At 39.7% G+C, this 16870-nt stretch overlaps 3 non-coding genes across 3 annotated transcripts; all 3 read left to right on the top strand.

Moving 5' to 3' along the window:
* Positions 1-2166: 2166 nt before the first annotated feature.
* Positions 2167-2239, top strand: trnak-uuu (transfer RNA lysine (anticodon UUU)). The gene has a single exon. It is a non-coding gene; the product is annotated as a tRNA-Lys (tRNA).
* Positions 2240-4521: 2282 nt separating this feature from the next.
* trnay-gua (transfer RNA tyrosine (anticodon GUA)) lies at positions 4522-4611 on the top strand. The gene is given in 2 exon segments: positions 4522-4558; positions 4576-4611. It is a non-coding gene; the product is annotated as a tRNA-Tyr (tRNA).
* An 8043-nt stretch (positions 4612-12654) lies between these two features.
* Positions 12655-12727, top strand: trnak-uuu (transfer RNA lysine (anticodon UUU)). The gene has a single exon. It is a non-coding gene; the product is annotated as a tRNA-Lys (tRNA).
* The last annotated feature ends 4143 nt before the right edge of the window (positions 12728-16870 follow it).

The raw sequence follows: 16870 nt of genomic DNA, 5'->3' as shown, positions 1-16870 counted from the left end.
TGTGACAATGTATAAGTAGCAACAGTTGTTTTCATTTCCCATTCCATAGGACAATGAGCAGCCAGAAGTCACATACACAGACCTTCATTTCAAACAGTCGTCAAAATCAAAGTCTGGTAGACGACACCAACATGTCAGAACACAGGAAGACGCCTCACTTTACAGTCAGGTTAAATGTGAGTAACTGCTGTGTTTCACATAAGAGAGAGAGACAGTAGTGATGAAGATCTTACAAACAGTGACTGTGTTTTTCAGGTTCAGGATCATCAACAAGCAATGGTTCACCTTTAACAGATACACAGGTAAGATTCATTCACACAGAAAGCTATTCCTGATTTAATTGTGAATAGGTGTGTTTCATGTGTGTGTGTGTGTGTGTGCGTGCGTGTGTGTGCGTGTGTGTGTGTGTGTGCGTGTGTGTGCGTGCGTGTGTTTGTGTGTGTGTGTGTGTGTGTGTGTGTGAGAGAGAGAGAGAGAGAGAGAGAGAGAGAGAAAGATGACGTTGGACAAATCAATTGCTGGGCTCACCATAAAATGACATTCCTTGTCTTTACTTCATAGGTGGATGAACAGCCAGGGGTAACATACACACACCTCAATTTCAAACAACAATCAAAATCGAAGTCTGGTAGGCGACACAAAGAGAGACGCCTCAACGGACAGGATGAGACCTCGCTTTACAGCCAAGTGAAAACCAAATAGCTTTACTGTAATAATGAAAATGCTTCAGAAATAAAACGCCAGAAATGATTCACAGTAAACCTGTTCCAGAAGAGATATTTTTCAGGTTGAATTGTATTATTGGTAAGAACAATCTAATTAAATGTATTTAAACTAAATGTAGCTCGATGTGAAATTCAAAACTGCTTGCTATGAGATACTTGAAATGATCAACATGTATTAATGTCATATTAAGTGTGTATTGACGTCTATGCTTAAACAACAATACTGAATGTAGTTATAACTCACAAAAAAAGTAGGATTTGAATTTTACGCTGTTTTCAACTCCCTGAAGTTTACGATTAATCATCAAAAATGTGATTAACACAGAGTCAATGAGATTCGCTACTTTTTAAGCTTCAAAAGTTTCAAAACAGCAATTATTTTTTGTTTAACAGCAGGGAAGAGTCCTTAAGTTCCTTATTAAAAATACAGATAATACATCACGCGCTGAAGTTGTCCTGCTTTTCCATGGCACTTTATTTACAACTGTACCTAAATTGAAATTTGCATTTGGTCACACAATGAACAGAATGAGTTGCTCAGCGTCTTCATAATGAGTTGGATGCGCTGAATTAGACGATCCTGTTCAGTGCTGTATGGCGCTTTGAGGAGAAAATGACCAAAACACAGCCCGAGGTGGAGTCGATGGGCTTGTTTTTTGTGTCCGTTTTGACTGGAAAATGGTCATCATCCAGCGCCCCTCGCTCTCATGGATCGCGGAATTCATTTCGAATTGGTCAACCCGAAGAACTGTCTCCGTCGTTGTGCTGAGTGAAGTCCCTGGCAATCCCCCAAAACATACAACAATATGCAGTAAAAGCTATCTAGATAACTAAAGAATGAAGTGGCGGTTTAACTGTATGAAGGGGGCAGCGTTGGTTTGAAAAATTCGATTCAGGTCACATGATGCAATTAACCAATACGTTTTTAGATAAGAATTTATTGCTTCCTGGTAGGCTGTGCGGGGGCACACGTGGAAGTAATGTATGATATATGTGGCTGCCAATGGATTCGAATTTTGTTTTACATGTTTGCTGTCCTAAAGTAGGTAGGGCCCGGGTCCTACCGGTCACACGGTCCATGTTCTCTCTCTTTCGTGTTTAGAAAAGTTGGACGACAGGTCACCCTCTACAGCCAAATCATAGGAGCCTCACACTGTCACCTGTATAGCTCCTCAACAATGCGCCGCCGGAAGGAGTGAATCATTAGGATATTTTAAGTAGTACTCCATCAAACTAAACCGTTATGAGGTCAGTTTGTGACCCGTCCCTCACCGCCTTAAACTGGAAACCTCCAGGCGCTATTGGTCATCTCTTTTTGACCCAACGCAACCTTGTTGCTGGCCCGGCTCAGTAGTTGGTAGTTGTCGATATGGAGTGAACATAATTTTTTTTCTTTTAACTTCGATGGAGCGAGTTGAGGAGCTTTAATATAGGTGGCAGAGCCCGGATAGCTCAGTCGGTAGAGCATCAGACTTTTAATCTGAGGGTCCAGGGTTCAAGTCCCTGTTCGGGCGTCTTTTTCCCTTTAGTTTGTGAAATGTATAGGTCTCGGACATCTTTCAAGAAACAAATAGTTGTGTTCCTTGGCCACGGTGTGATGAATGGCATGGAATTTCAGCTTGGCTGTGGGAAACGAAGGCGACCTTGCTGTGGTAGTGCAGTGATACATTGAAGTAGACAGAATAGCAAAGTATCTTATAATGAGTAGTGTCTCCGAAGTTTACAGAAGACGTTAATATGCATCAGCACCCAATGAAGTGCTACAAAATGCCGGCACTGAGTAACACTTCTGTCGTCCCCTCAGCAATGTCGGTAAATTGAACTGCTGATATAAATCGAGAGTAAATTAACCTAACTGCCAAGCTTGCCATCAGCCGGTGCCAAAAGTTATCACAATACACTTACACTGAACCAATGCTTACGCGGATGGGGCGGTCAGAACAATATTGCAAATGCATCATTAAGTCTATACTGCCACCTAGCGCGAGATGTGGTGCATGGTTATGCACGTGCACAGAGTTCAGGCAGATTAAAACACTAAAAATGAAAGAACTTCTGCTAACTAAGGAATGGTAGGCGAAAGATGTCATCGTCCTGTGTCACAAATAGTGGTCATGAAAAACAATCATGAAACTGCATTCAAGCTACATTCTTATCCATATAATCAATGAACCCCAGGTCCTACTGAAGAGCAATAAGAAGCGTCTAAAGAGTCTGAAAGAGGAGCTATTATAAGAGGTCATGTGTCCATGTCCATGTCCATTACTTATTTATTTATTTATTTTTGATCTTCTGGACTGACCTGCTGGACTGACCTGCACAGACCATAAGCGGCCATCAGAATGAGCGGGTCAAATGAAAACTTTCGAGAGGAGATCATGAAGAGCGTATCAATAGTAGTAGATAGCAGAAGTAGTACTAGTAGAATCACTCGGGAAAGTCCTTCATTTCGAATATTGATGATGACACATGTTTTGCAGGGATACATATTCAGTACATATATCTGTGTGTGTGTGTGTGTGTGTGTGTGTGTATTTGAGTTTAATCTAGAATTCTCCACACCTAATGTGATCAGTCCAAAGTACGAGCGTTACTTTTTCCAGTGTGTTTCGTGACCCATGGTAAACCCCACTTTTAATTCTGTTAGAATATTCCCTTACTCTGTCCATCTGATGTTTACTTCTCATCCATGTGTAGCCTGACATAAACTGTCTGCCAGTATAATCCCAAATGAAAATTCAGCAGAAATCTCACCCTTTTACTACAGACAGGCGATCAAGGTCTGTGTACAACATAACCCGATCCCAAAGCAAAATGTGGAAATTTGACAGATGCCCTTAACCAAAGCAAAGAGCTCTGAGATCTACAGATGTCCAAAAGTCACTGTGTGCAAAGCTTCACAGAAACATTCTGACAAGTAAAAGGGGGCACGCTAATGCCATCGACGCAGTACCATGTACTGACCACTAGAGGGAGTGATGACATCAAGAGAGGGATTTGATAAGTGGAGAGACTTGACTGTTGTTGGACAAGCTGATGTTAACTAGGCAGTGAAAGGCAAATGTGTTATACTTACAAGATTGCTTGTGTTACACATCGGTACTCAAGGGTGGAAAAACAAAAAGTAGAAATATTCTTGCTAAAAAAATACTCTAAGTAGAGTTAAACTGGCAAACGTTTTTGTAAATTCTAAATCTGTGACTGTTTTGTCTCGTTTAAGTATTTTTCAGGATGAATATTCACCTGTGCTTAGAATACCTTTTTTTAGCAAGAGAACTTCTACTTTTATTTTTTCCACCTCTGTCGAAGCTGGTAGCGAACTATTCGTTAAATGCTGAACAAATATATTAGTTACATATTTATCTAACTAAATATTTTAACTAATTCCGTATATATGTTCTGTCTTAGTAACGGAAGAAGTATCCATACCTACATGAAATCACTTCTTAAATAGTAAGTGCACGAAAAACACAGTCCCACCTCTTCACATGGGCGGCTGACACATACATCACGCACTTTGTGCTTAGTAAACTGAAACTGAAAATGTTCGGCTGTTTTCCAGAAATTGATTTCGCGGATCCGTAATGAGTGTAAATGTCCAGTAGATGGCAGAAGCGATGCTATAATGTCTTTACTATTACCTGTCTTATGCTGGTCGGAGCTGAGAGAAAGAAGAGTTATTTTAGCAAAAGCAAAAAGATTTTTTTTAATTGATTCAGCCAGAGATGAAGTGAGGCCAAACTTTCGCTCGCACATTTTAGTTCGAATGACATGCAGCTGACGTGTAACACTTGCCCCTTCGATAGCTCAGTTGGTAGAGCGGAGGACTGTAGAGGCTTGTGACACTGACATCCTTAGGTCGCTGGTTCGAATCCGGCTCGAAGGAGGTGATTACTTTTCGCGGGAAGCCATTTTCCAAAGCTTAGAGAACCGGGCTTGTGACCGGAGAGTTGCCGGTTCGATTCCCAGGCCCTACATGTGTGCCCTTGAGCAAGGCACTTGATCCTAATGCTCGCCGGGCGCAGAGGAAGGCTGCCCACTGCTCCTGTGTCTGTTGTGTGTTCACTACTGGTGTGTTGGATGGGTTAAATGCAGAGACAAATTCAGTGTGCAGTGTGTGTGTGCAATCACGGAGACTTTACTTACTTTACTTTACTTTAAAGTTCAGTGCAGCGTTGTTACTTTCCAATGTGCATACCGTCTGACCGTTGCCATTGTACGACAAAAAGCTGGATAAATAACCTTTACCTTTGTATGATAAAAACATCCTTTAAAACATGTCCTCTCCCTAACTTAATGCTTGAACCGCTATGGTAGAATGCATATATATTCATAATGAAATGCTACGGCCCTGTTCGAACTAAATGAAAAAGTATTAGACCTATAACAAGTTCTCGCTGATTGGTTTTCATTTCAGAGTTCAGTGATGTAGAAATTCACCCAATCGTAACACAGCCAAGTACAGACTGAGTCACCTGAATGACAATGCGTTATTGATTTGAGCAACTTCAGTCAAGTAAAACGGAAATGCCTGCTCTTGTCACGCTCTGTATTCAGACTAGCCCTCACAAGCGCACGTTACCCCTCCATCTCCACACACACACACACACACACACACAACAGAAAGAGAGAAAGAGGAGGGGGGTTGTTTCTTTTGCCGCTCACCACTAGCCTAGTGCTCTGCTGAAGTAATGATATAATGAATATCCTTCCTGTTATTTTGACAATTATAATTAATGATGATTAATTAAATGACTGTCAATGACTGTAAATGACAAATGACTGTCTTACTTTTAGTATTTCGTCCTCCTTTTCACTTTCCATCCTCTTATTGTTGATCTTACTATTATTGTTCAGAATGATTTGCTGGTTGTTGAGACCAAAATTGTCAGAATTATATCATTAATAATAAAAAGGACATCAATGATGTTTTAAAAAGAGACTAGACCTGTGGGTACCACAACACACCTACAAACCATGACACATACTGGATATAGTAACCATAATGAAAATGGCTTGCACAACAAAAATAGATCATTACAAACGCAACGCGCAAACCAGCATTCCGGAGAGGCAGGTAGACGAGTGAAAGGTCTTCAGAATCACGTCTTTACTGAATAATGCGTATATCTCATTCTTCTTATTTTTAGACAAAACAGAGTCTAGAGAAGCTGGGAGCTACGACAGTTATTTGGTTTGTCGCATATTTATCTTTCCGGTGTCACTAGACGGAAAATTACAACTCCTGTCTTACTTTAACATTATCAAAAACGGTGGCAATTTTTTTACACAGCTAGTGCCTTTGAATTCTAAGGTTCAACATGTAATTTATTTCCCTTCTTGTCAACTTGTACCGATGAAGTGATTGTTGTAATAATGTGAAGCTGCATTCAAACAGTTTCCTTGATGAGCCAAACAAGATGGAAAAAGCTGTATCTTGTTCAGTCTAAAGAGCTCACACCACATCTTATATCTTTCACTGTGGTCAGGGGTGAAAGTTTCCACTGAACAAAACAGCAGAGAACTTTCCACTTCTCAGGCCAGGTTAGTGCAGTAGTGGTTTGTTGACAGGATATATAAACACATTCTGCTATACTCTTGTCACTGCCGATTACTCTGTTCATACTGTGACCAGCATAAACATCTTACTCATCGCAATTTCACCAAGAAGGAGCTGAAATGTACATTATCACGACTCTCTCTGATTCTCCACTCTTACTTCTCTCTTAATAATTTACGACTCTCCTGCTACTTACTTTGAAAATGTTCGACATTGTATTTTGCATGATTACTTAAATGTTCTTACACGAGAAATGTCTGATCTGATTAAAAGAAAATGTCTTGGAATTTTGGTAAAACGGGATTTTCTTTTTAAAAAATGACAGGATTAATTGGGAAATGAATTAATGTGAATCTTACGTAATTAACCAGGCCAAGTACATTATTAGTGTTTGATACCAGAACCTCTTAAATCTTGGTTTTCTAACTGACTTTTGTTTAACGGATTATTATACAATTAAAACATGAAACACACTGGATATTAAACGACAAGGTTTGCTGACGACAATGCTCTCGAGTTTCGTCTTACCTTTGTACACATCTTTAAAAAAAAAAGGAAAAAAATGTGGTTAAACGGTTGAGACTACGTGTCACTGAGCGAAGCGCAGGGCTTTGTGTTGGTGAAATGTTATGCACCAAGCCGATGTTCTTTTTTTTTTTACCGTCCATTTTGTTTACTGTGGTTTTTCCACACATCAGAGACACGTTTAATTTAGGTGTTGCTACTGATACTGGTTCCTCTATGAAGTTAAAGTAGCAGGGCGCCCAGTTTGCGCGAAAGCGCAAAAGGACAGGTACGTGTGTGCACACCACCTGTTATCTGGACTTGTCTGTCCTGCTACTGTTGAGAGCGTCTGTTTCTAAGGCACATGGCTGGATTTATCATTCTTCTGTTTTCCGTTTTTCACGTGGGTAAGTCTGTGCATTTCAATTGCGAAAGAAATGGAGAGATATATTGTTAGAAGTAGCCTTTACTGTTGGTATGTTGCAAGGAACATGACAAATGTTCATAACTTAATCTTAATAGAGAAACAGATTTAAACAAATTATTTAGTTATCACTTCACATGAGTATAATTGTATACTTAGATCCCTTTTGTGTTTGTTTGTTTGTTTGTTTGTTTGTTTTTGTTACTCTTTCCACAGACGCGAGCCATTTAATTATATCCAAACCAGGCAGTAATGTCTCCATAAACTGCCCCTGTTTGACTTCAGTCAGCTGTCGTTTGAACAATATGCTTTGGGTTCAATTCCATATGAACGGATCAGTGGAGCTCATTAACACAACCTGTGAGAAACCACCGTGTCGGTTTTCCAAGAAAAAAAATAATAATTTTGAAGCACAGCTGACGATTTTGGGGGTTGAAGAGCGGGACTCAGGACGCTATTATTGCGGAGAAAAGATGGGTTCATTCACTGAATTTAAGGCCGAAGACACCATACTGCATGTCGGAGGTCAGTAAAAACTGCAACTATATTAATGATGTCTTTCTAAAACTTTGCCGTCGATCACAACGATGTCCCCGAGGAACGAAACAAAATGAATTAATTTAGTTTAACAATATTACTGTAGAGCAGTGCATTCAAAACGTTCAATGTTCAAGTCTAAAGTTTAAGTACATTTGTGCCGCGCTTTTTACAATCAAAGTCTCAGACAACGGGTCATTTCAGTGTGTGCTACATACCGATTCAATCCGGGAAGATTTAGAGCTATGGAGGTTCAACGTTTCCTCGTGTCATGGAAATGCAATCGGAACAGCGCACCGGGAAGAGTGAAAAAAAAATTGTTTGGGTGAAAAACGCGCAAAAGAAAAATATGTTATTTGTATGATCATTTTCAGAAGAATGGACAGAAAATAATTTAGTATGTTGATTACGAACTGAAAACGAACTGTGTGTGTGTGTGTTTATATATGTTCGTGCATATTCGCAACTGTATTCTTTTCCATGTTCCATATTATTTTATATTTTATGTTCTATGTTCCTATGTTCTTTTCTATTCTACGTTCTGTTTCATGTTTTCGCCTCAGTTATGGAAAACGTGATGTGTGAATTCTCTTGCATTATTAAACATCGCAATCGGACAATGCTGTTTTATTTTCAGAGGAGGAGGAGGTTTGGACAAAGAACAGTGAAGTCGTGCTATTTTCTGAGAGGTTGAGCGATTCACTTCAAGACGATAGTATAAAACCGAGACTCAGCGCCGAGCTGCGCTGTTTAGTGAGCGGTCTGGGTGTTCCAGTGTCGGATATACTTTGGAGGTCATCTGGTGGAAAGAACAGAACCGGAGAGATTATGGAATCAATGAAGACAAGCAGTGGGTGAGTGGGTAACAGTCAGTTAAAAATCCGTTTTACTTAAAAAAAAAAACAAAAAAAAAAACGAAATTCATACTGTCAGTGACTACGTGATGAGGAAATAGTCACACCAAGAGAAGCTGAATATACAAATTATGCCTTTCACGAGGTGTTTGAAGAAAGTATCGATCTATCTTAAACAACTTGGTCACAATTTTTAATGAAATAGCTCTCACAAATTCATTAGTTTTACAGAAATTTCAATTTGATTTATCCATTTAACTTTTAACTTAATTCACGGATGAATAGTTAACTTCATAGACACGTTTTGTGAGAGGCTACAACATCGTGAAATCAATTCATTGTAAATATGACAATCTAGAGCAATGGATAACTGATATGTTTTTTAATAGTTTTAGGGATAATATCACTCCATATTTTACATTTTACTAAGCTTCTTTTTTTCCTATTTTAATTAAGCAACATTCGTCTTTCATTACAAGCATTTCTGAAATTCTTCCAGATCTAAGTGCTCCTCTGTATTCCTAACGCCTTTCTTCGCGTTTTTCTTCATATCTTGAGGTCAAGTTTGAGTCTCTGCCTCCCGTTCTTTCGATCTATTAGACTTTTGTCTTGCCTACTTATTAACGACCTGCTCATTCAGCTTAGGGAAAGATGATCTCATCCACTCTCTTGTTAAAGTTGTCGTTTCCATTGTCCTGTCTGTATATACATGTTGAATGTGTAGAGAACCGTAGCCTGTTTAAGATATTGGACTCTGACTCCACAAACGACTGCTCAACACGTGCATCCTGCTCCTCAGATTATGTCTAACACCGTCACAGTTAGAACATTGCGTTCATAATCTACTAACGTTGTCATGTGCGTGTTGTGGACTGCCAAAGCTGTATGCCAAACTGTAGAAACACAAAATTATTGTCCCGTATCAAACAGGTTCCAAGTGATGAGTGAGTTACGCATTCCAACTCCCACCAGTAATCAGTCATACTACAATAACTTGGACCATGATCAGAAGAGAGACTCCCATCACTACAACTCCCACAATGCTGGCCAGCATGAGGAAACTGATATGGATCTGCAGGAGGAGGGATGGTGGTGTGAGGTTAATGCTGGAGACAAAGTTCAGAGGAGCAACACATTCTTATTAAATGGAGAGGAATCAGGTAAAGCACACACACACACACACACACACACACACACACACACAAACAGACAAACAAACTAACACAATAATTACTTGATGAGAGAATCGTTGCATGGGGACCATCTTTGGGTTCAATGAGTTCTGTATTTCCTGTAGGTTTAGAGTGGTGTGCTGGTCTGTCCTATGCAGCCATAACACTCAGTACAGTGTGTGTGATTCTCCTCCTTATACTCATCTCTCATTGGCTGTGTTACCTACGCAAAGGTGAGTTACTCCTGAGAGGAATTTGCATATATATATATATATATATATATATATATATATATATATATATATATACATGAAAATTTGAAACCTATGAATGAAATAAAATGAATATTGTAAAACTCAGATAATGAGGAAAAATTAATATGTTGAACCGGGTAACTGTGTGTTTCAGTTTCAGAATTTCTGGCAGAGGTCCAGGTATGTTTTTCCATACACATAAACCAGATATTGATTATTTTTATGCTGTGAGCGTACGTTTTGTGTGTGTGTGTGTGTGTGTGTGTGTGTGTGTGTAGGAAAATGTATATATAACAACAGTTCTTTTTTCCCTTCATTTCATAGGACAATGAGCGGCCAGAACTGACGTACACAGACCTTCAGTTCAAACAGTCGTCAAAATCAAAGTCTGGTAGACGACACCAACATAGCAAAACACAGGAAGACGCCTCACTTTACAGTCAGGTTAAATGTGAGTAACTGCTGTGTTTCACATAAGAGAGAGACAACAGTGATAAGGATCTCACAAACCGTGACTGTGTTTTTCAGGTTCAGGATCATCAACAACCAATGGCTCACCTTTAACAGATACACAGGTAAGATTCATGGACCATAAAAACTACTTGATTTAAGTGTGTGTGGGGGGGGGGGGGGGGGTGAGAGAGAGAGAGAGACAGAGAGAGAGAGAGACAGAGAGAGAGAGAGAGACAGAGAGGGAGAGAGACAGAGAGAGACAGAGAGAAATCATGTTGGACCAATCTACAGCTCCTGGGTCTCTCCTTGTTGTCATCATGGTAATACCCAGTGAATCAGGCAGACGAATTCATCTTCCCCTGAACAACAGTGCAGCAGGCAGCAAACACTGCAAAGCCAGTTCTCAGGAAGAGCAATATGGGGTTATCTTAGGATCTTATGCTGAGGAACACACTACCAAGAACACATGCCTCAGACTGGTCATACAACCATAATAAAAGTTCATTAAAGCTATAAATGCACAAAGAGACTACACACTCAACCAACCCACATATGTGTGGCACACAACAGTAATGCAGTGAAATACGGAAGCCAATACATTTGCATTACAAGGGATAAAGTCAAAAAGTAGCACGACACACTCAAATAATAGTTAAAAATTGTTTACATGTTTTTAGAAATGTACCTAATTATGCCTGCATGAGATGGCTTTGATAGAGTTTAGACAGGAAATAAAATCATTATGGATCTTGTACAGGGAGAAGAAGAATGTTCTTCTTTGCTTAATTCTTATAATCACAAAACTAAACACGACATCCTGTTTTAACTCAAGAAATCCCGATTTTTGTATCATTATTTTCCATCTACATGCTTCCCTGAACAAAACGAGTAACTTTGTAATGCCAGTGCATCAAACGGCTGAAAGTCGTATGGAACAGAAGAGCCAGAGAGGAAATGGTGCTGTTTCTTTGTCTTTTATTTTTCATAGGAAGATGAGCGGCCAGGGGTAACATACACTCACCTCAAATTCAAACAGCCATCAAAGTTGAAGTCTGGTGGACAACACAGAGAAAGACGCCTCAACGGACAGGAAGAGACCTCGCTTTACAGCCAAGTGAAAACTAAATAGCTTTATTGTAATAATAAGCATTGTCCAGAAATATGACTCCATTAAAAGCAGAAATATTTTTTAACGGTGAATTTGGTTATTATTTGTGTGGAAAAAAATCTCATTAAATGTACATAATCTAAATGTACCTTGATGTGAAGTTCAAATCTGCTTAACAGGTGTTTTACTTGAAATGACTGAGATGTATTAAAATATCAATGTCCTAATAACTGTGTTTTGATGTCTCCTGTTTAATTTTAACCTGGTGTGGAGTTTTCAACTCCCTAAAGTTTACAATTAATTACTGGAAATGTGATTAAAACTGAGTAAACAAGATACTTTTTAAGCAGCGCTCTGCTTTGTTCGTCACGTGTGATAGGCCTATTTGTACCTAAACCCTATGAAAGAAAAACTGTAATGACCAAGCTTTTAAACTGAAAACCTGATTTTGTGATCAGTTGGATCGCAACAAGTGCTTAAAATACCAATTTATATTTTGTTTAACTGCAGGAAAGAGTCACAATTATGAAACACAGCTAAGTTTCTCATTAAAATACAGATAATACATCACACGATGAAGTTGTCCTGGTACCTCAAGGCACTTTATTTGCAACTGCACCTAAATTCAAATTTGCATTTGGTCACACATTGAACAGAATGAGATGGTCAGCGTCTTCATAATGAGTTGGATGCGCTGAATTAGATATTTCTGCTCAGTGCTGTAAAGCGCTTTGAGGAAAAAGACTGAGAAACATACAGGCCGAGATTCCTCTCTCTTTCGTTTTTGGAAAAGCTGGCCGACTAGACACCCTCCACAGCCAAATCACTCGACCCTCACACTGTTACCCGTAGAGTACCTCGGGGAAAAGTGAATTCTTTTTTTAACCGGTATTCCATGAAACTGAACCGTTATGAGGTCAATTTGTGACCTATCCCTCACCGGTGACAGACTCCGGGTGCTACTTCTCGCCTCTTTTTGACTGAACGCAACCAGACTGATGGCCCGGCTCAAAAGTTGATTGTTGCAGGTATGAAGTGTGCGATTTTTCAAACCGTAGTCAGAGCCCGGATAGCTCAGTCGGTAGAGCATCAGACTTTTAATCTGAGGGTCCAGGGTTCATGTCCCTGTTCGGGCGAGCCTTCCTTTAGTTTGTGACATAGGTGGGTCTCTGAGGTTATCTACAGAAACAAGCAATTGTGCTACCTTGGTCACGATGTGATGGATAGAATAGCTAACTGTTGGAAATGACGGCCATCTTGCTGGGTAGACACAGTGACAAAATCCCCTCATTCAGTTAATGAGTAAAAGTCTTAAAGTCTCCTTCGCGATGTCGGTAAATTAAACTCAGGACGTATATCTAGACTAAAATAACCTAGTTGTCAAATCCTACATGAGAAGGTGCCAAGAAGTACTACAGTAAACTTACACCTAGTTGACGGTTACAAATGCATTTTTAAGTCTATGCTGCCACCTAGCGCGAGATGTGGCGCCTGGTTCTACACGTGCACAGAGGTCAGGTAGATTAAAACACCAAAAATGAAAGAACTTCTATGTTAAGCGAAACTGATCACTTACCTTAGTCGCAACTAGTGATCATAAAGAGCAATACGTAATAAAACTGCATTTCCCCCCCTATAATCAATGAACCCTATGTCCTACAGAAGATAAGTCAGAGGAGTTTAAATCTGTTATTATAAAGCGTCCTGTGTCCATGTCAATGCGTGTTGTAACAATCACCAACATTCTGGGTTTTATTTTATGCTGATTTAACCTGCACAGACCAAAAGCGGACGCTAGGGTGAGCACGTCATTTATGCGCCGTCCGTGGTGCTGAAATGAAAACTTTCGAGAGGGCGTCATGAAAAGCGTGTCGATGGCAGTGGTGAATCACTCAGGAAAGTTGTTCATTTCGATTATTCGTCACGACACACGTGTGGTATGGATACGTGCTTAGTGAATAATTTTAGTTCAATCAAGACCTCTCCAGACCTCATGCCAGAGTCCAAAGTACGAGGGTTACTATTTCCGTCATGTTTCTTAACCCATGTGTGAAGTGATAAACCCCACCTTTAACTCTATCTTGGGGTATTCCCTCACTCTGTCAGTCTGCTGTCATCCATGCGCAGTCCGTCTTGAATTATCGGCCAATGTAAGCCCACACGAAAAATCAGGAGAAATCCCACTTTTTGTAGGCAGTCTACCGGTCATGGTCTCTACAAGGTAGTTGCATCCCGAAGCAAAGGTGAAAGTTTTGGCAGGCGCCCTTTACCAACGCAAAGAGCGTCTGGGACCTGCAGATACCGAAAAGCCACCGTGTAAGCAGCATCACAGGGACATTCAGACAAGCGAAAGGGGGCATGCTAATCAACGCAGTCCCATGTGCTGGCCACTAGAGGGGGTGACGATATCAAGAGGGGCACTTGATCAGTGAAGGTATTTAACTGTTATTGGACAAGTTGATGTTAACTAGACAGTGAATTGCCCATGTGTTATGTTTGCCTGTCCTTTTTGTGAATACCGTAACTTGCGTTAGTACCTTAAACCAATCTCTGTGAGTTGCAGCTGCCACTTACTAACTGAATTAACTTCCACTCGGTTTTATCATCATGTTTATTTGAATAAATACCCAAAGCAAAACAGAGGTGTGATCCGTCATCTCTTAAATTTCCTGAAACATAAAATCAACTTCTACATGACCACCCCTTCCCCTACTTCTGACTGTCTTTGTCTCTTTCACTCTCTAAGTCTCGACACATTCATTTAGGGAGAGAGCGCGAGAGCGAACAAGAAAGTATTCTCCGCTTTCTAGTAAAAGCTTGCTTGTGCTACACATTGAAACTCAGGGGTGGAAAAGAAAAAGTAGAAGTATTCTTGCTTAAAAAAAAGTACTGCAAGTACAATTAAACTGACGACGTTTTTGTAAATTGTAAATCAGTGACTATTTTGCTCTCACTTCAGTGTTTTTCGGGAGGGATACTTTAACTGTACTTAGAGCGCTTTTTTTAGCAAGAGTACTTCTACTTTTGCTTTTTCCACCCCTGACGAAACCGGTAGCGCCCTATTCGTTGAACACCTCACAAATACGTAAGTTAAATATCTAACTAGATGTTTAACTTTTTTACCTTTGCGACGATACAACGTCAGCTTTGTTGAGAGTAAATTCAAACTGCTGTTATATCGTCATTATAACCGTCGATAACAAATAATGTAGGGGTTAGTCCAGGGCTTCCTGGTGATAAATTCCTTATTTGCGATTGAAAGAGATTGAAAGAGAGGTGATTTCGAAGTGAGTCGGGCGAGTATACTTCTTACTTTTCTATGTGTCCGGGTGACGGAGTTTCTCTACAGAACAAACAGACGCAAAAGCGTAACTTGGCAGTGGCCTTACGGACAACCGAGGGAAAAGAAAGAAAACCTTGCCAGACTAGCGCAGAGGTCACAGCATGCTTTTTCATGCTGATCTCCCTCAACACGACACATGAGGTTAAAATTTGACCACAGACGGATCAAAGTGCCCGAATCCTACTTTTTTGTGAGTTATAAGTACATTCATTACCGTTGTTTAAGCATAGGCGTCAATACACACTTATTAGGACATTAATACATGTTGATCATTTCAGGTAACTCATAGCAAGCAGTTTTGAATTTTACATTCAGGCTACATTTAGTTCAAATGCATTTAAAACATCTCTATTTTGAGGCGTCTCTCTGTGTTGTCTCGGTTTCAATAGTTGTTTGAAATTGAGCTGTGTGTATGTCAGAGAGAGGGTCCCACATGTTCAGGGTCCCATTACATTCTTTTATAAATACTCTCTCTCTCTCTCTCTCTCTCTCTCTCTATCTATCTATCTCTCTCTCTCCAACACTCTGATCTTCTATTCCTGCACAGTTTTCCTGGTGTCGAGTTTGAAGACCTCAGCAGTTTCCTTTGAAAGCTAACATGTGAACCGGAACGATCCTCTCAGGGAAGATGGGAGAGAGGAAGTTGAGACAGTTGTAGAGAGAGAAACATGGAGAGGATTACGTCTTATGTGACGGTCTGTCTTCACATTGTCCAAAGCAGAGAATACACTCATAGTGAAGTGTCAGACAGGGGAGTTCTCATCTCATTAGGCAAAACACACACGTCTACTGGTATGACACTGTTTTTCTGTCTGCAGACCTACCATCAGAGCTATATTAATTAACAAAGAGAAGCAACTCTCTTCTCAAAGTAGAAGTGGCCTTTTAGTCTATGTCTTGCGCTAATTTATTGATGTGAAACACTAAGACATTTGAGGTTGTCATTACTGGCATTCTGATAGTACATCACCATGCTGTTTGTGTTTGTCATTTCATAATAACTGAGAGTTTCTGTAAGAGGCTGAAGTTTCTGGGAGCTCTGATTGACTCCTTCTTCTCAACAGTGAAGAGCCCTCATGTTATTCTGGACTCAACAAGAGCAAAAGAAAAAAAAAGAAAGAAAAAAAGAAAACTGCACAATACCACACTTGGACATTCAGCATGAAGCCATTACAACATACACCCCACTGATATTTGATTAATGTTTCAATGTGTTATGGTGTCCAAACATTTTCTATCTTTCTCTCTTTCTTTCTTTTTTTCTTTCCTTCTTTCTTTCTCTCTCTCTTCCTCAGCGAGAGCACATATGCATTTTTAACCAACATGGTTTCTACTGTATTGAATTTGCTTCTCATGATTTTGCGTTAATTGCAACATTAAATATAAAATAATTCAAAATTCAGCCAAGTGTTTCTTCTCCTCAGCTATGTAAAGTCTTAAATGAACTTTGAAACACTCACACCATGTTCTTTTTTTGGTATTCACTGAACACTGTGGTCAGAGTGTAGGGGTGAGGTGAGAGTTTCCAGCCAAACAAAACACAGAAAACTTTCCAACACCCAGTTTAGCTCACCACAGACATGTGTGTTGTTTACAGCTAACATGCATTTGCTGCACCTGAACAGAGAGATTTTTGCTTCAAATTTAGTTGCTGTTACTACTCTGTAACCTTAATAAAATAAGGAAAACATCATTTATCTTGAAAAACTCTAAAAAGTGTGTGTTTTCGTAGTGTATGCTTTAGTGAAGGGTTTGACAACTTCAGTTTCAGAAAGACGTAAAATTAATGTGAATATTGAATGTTTGTCTGTTTGTTTATTTATTTCTCCCAAATGAGAGCACTCTGTTCCTGTTACTTGTCATATTAGTTCATATTAATTCATTTCTTCTCATTTTTTTTAAATATTCATGAAGATTTGCCGTAGTTTTTTAAGCG

This window comes from Chanos chanos, chromosome 9, assembly GCF_902362185.1.
Source record: "Chanos chanos chromosome 9, fChaCha1.1, whole genome shotgun sequence".
NCBI classification, from domain to species: domain Eukaryota; kingdom Metazoa; phylum Chordata; class Actinopteri; order Gonorynchiformes; family Chanidae; genus Chanos; species Chanos chanos.
The sequence above is the reverse complement of the archived record's forward strand: the minus strand, read 5'-3'. Positions and strand labels throughout refer to the sequence as shown.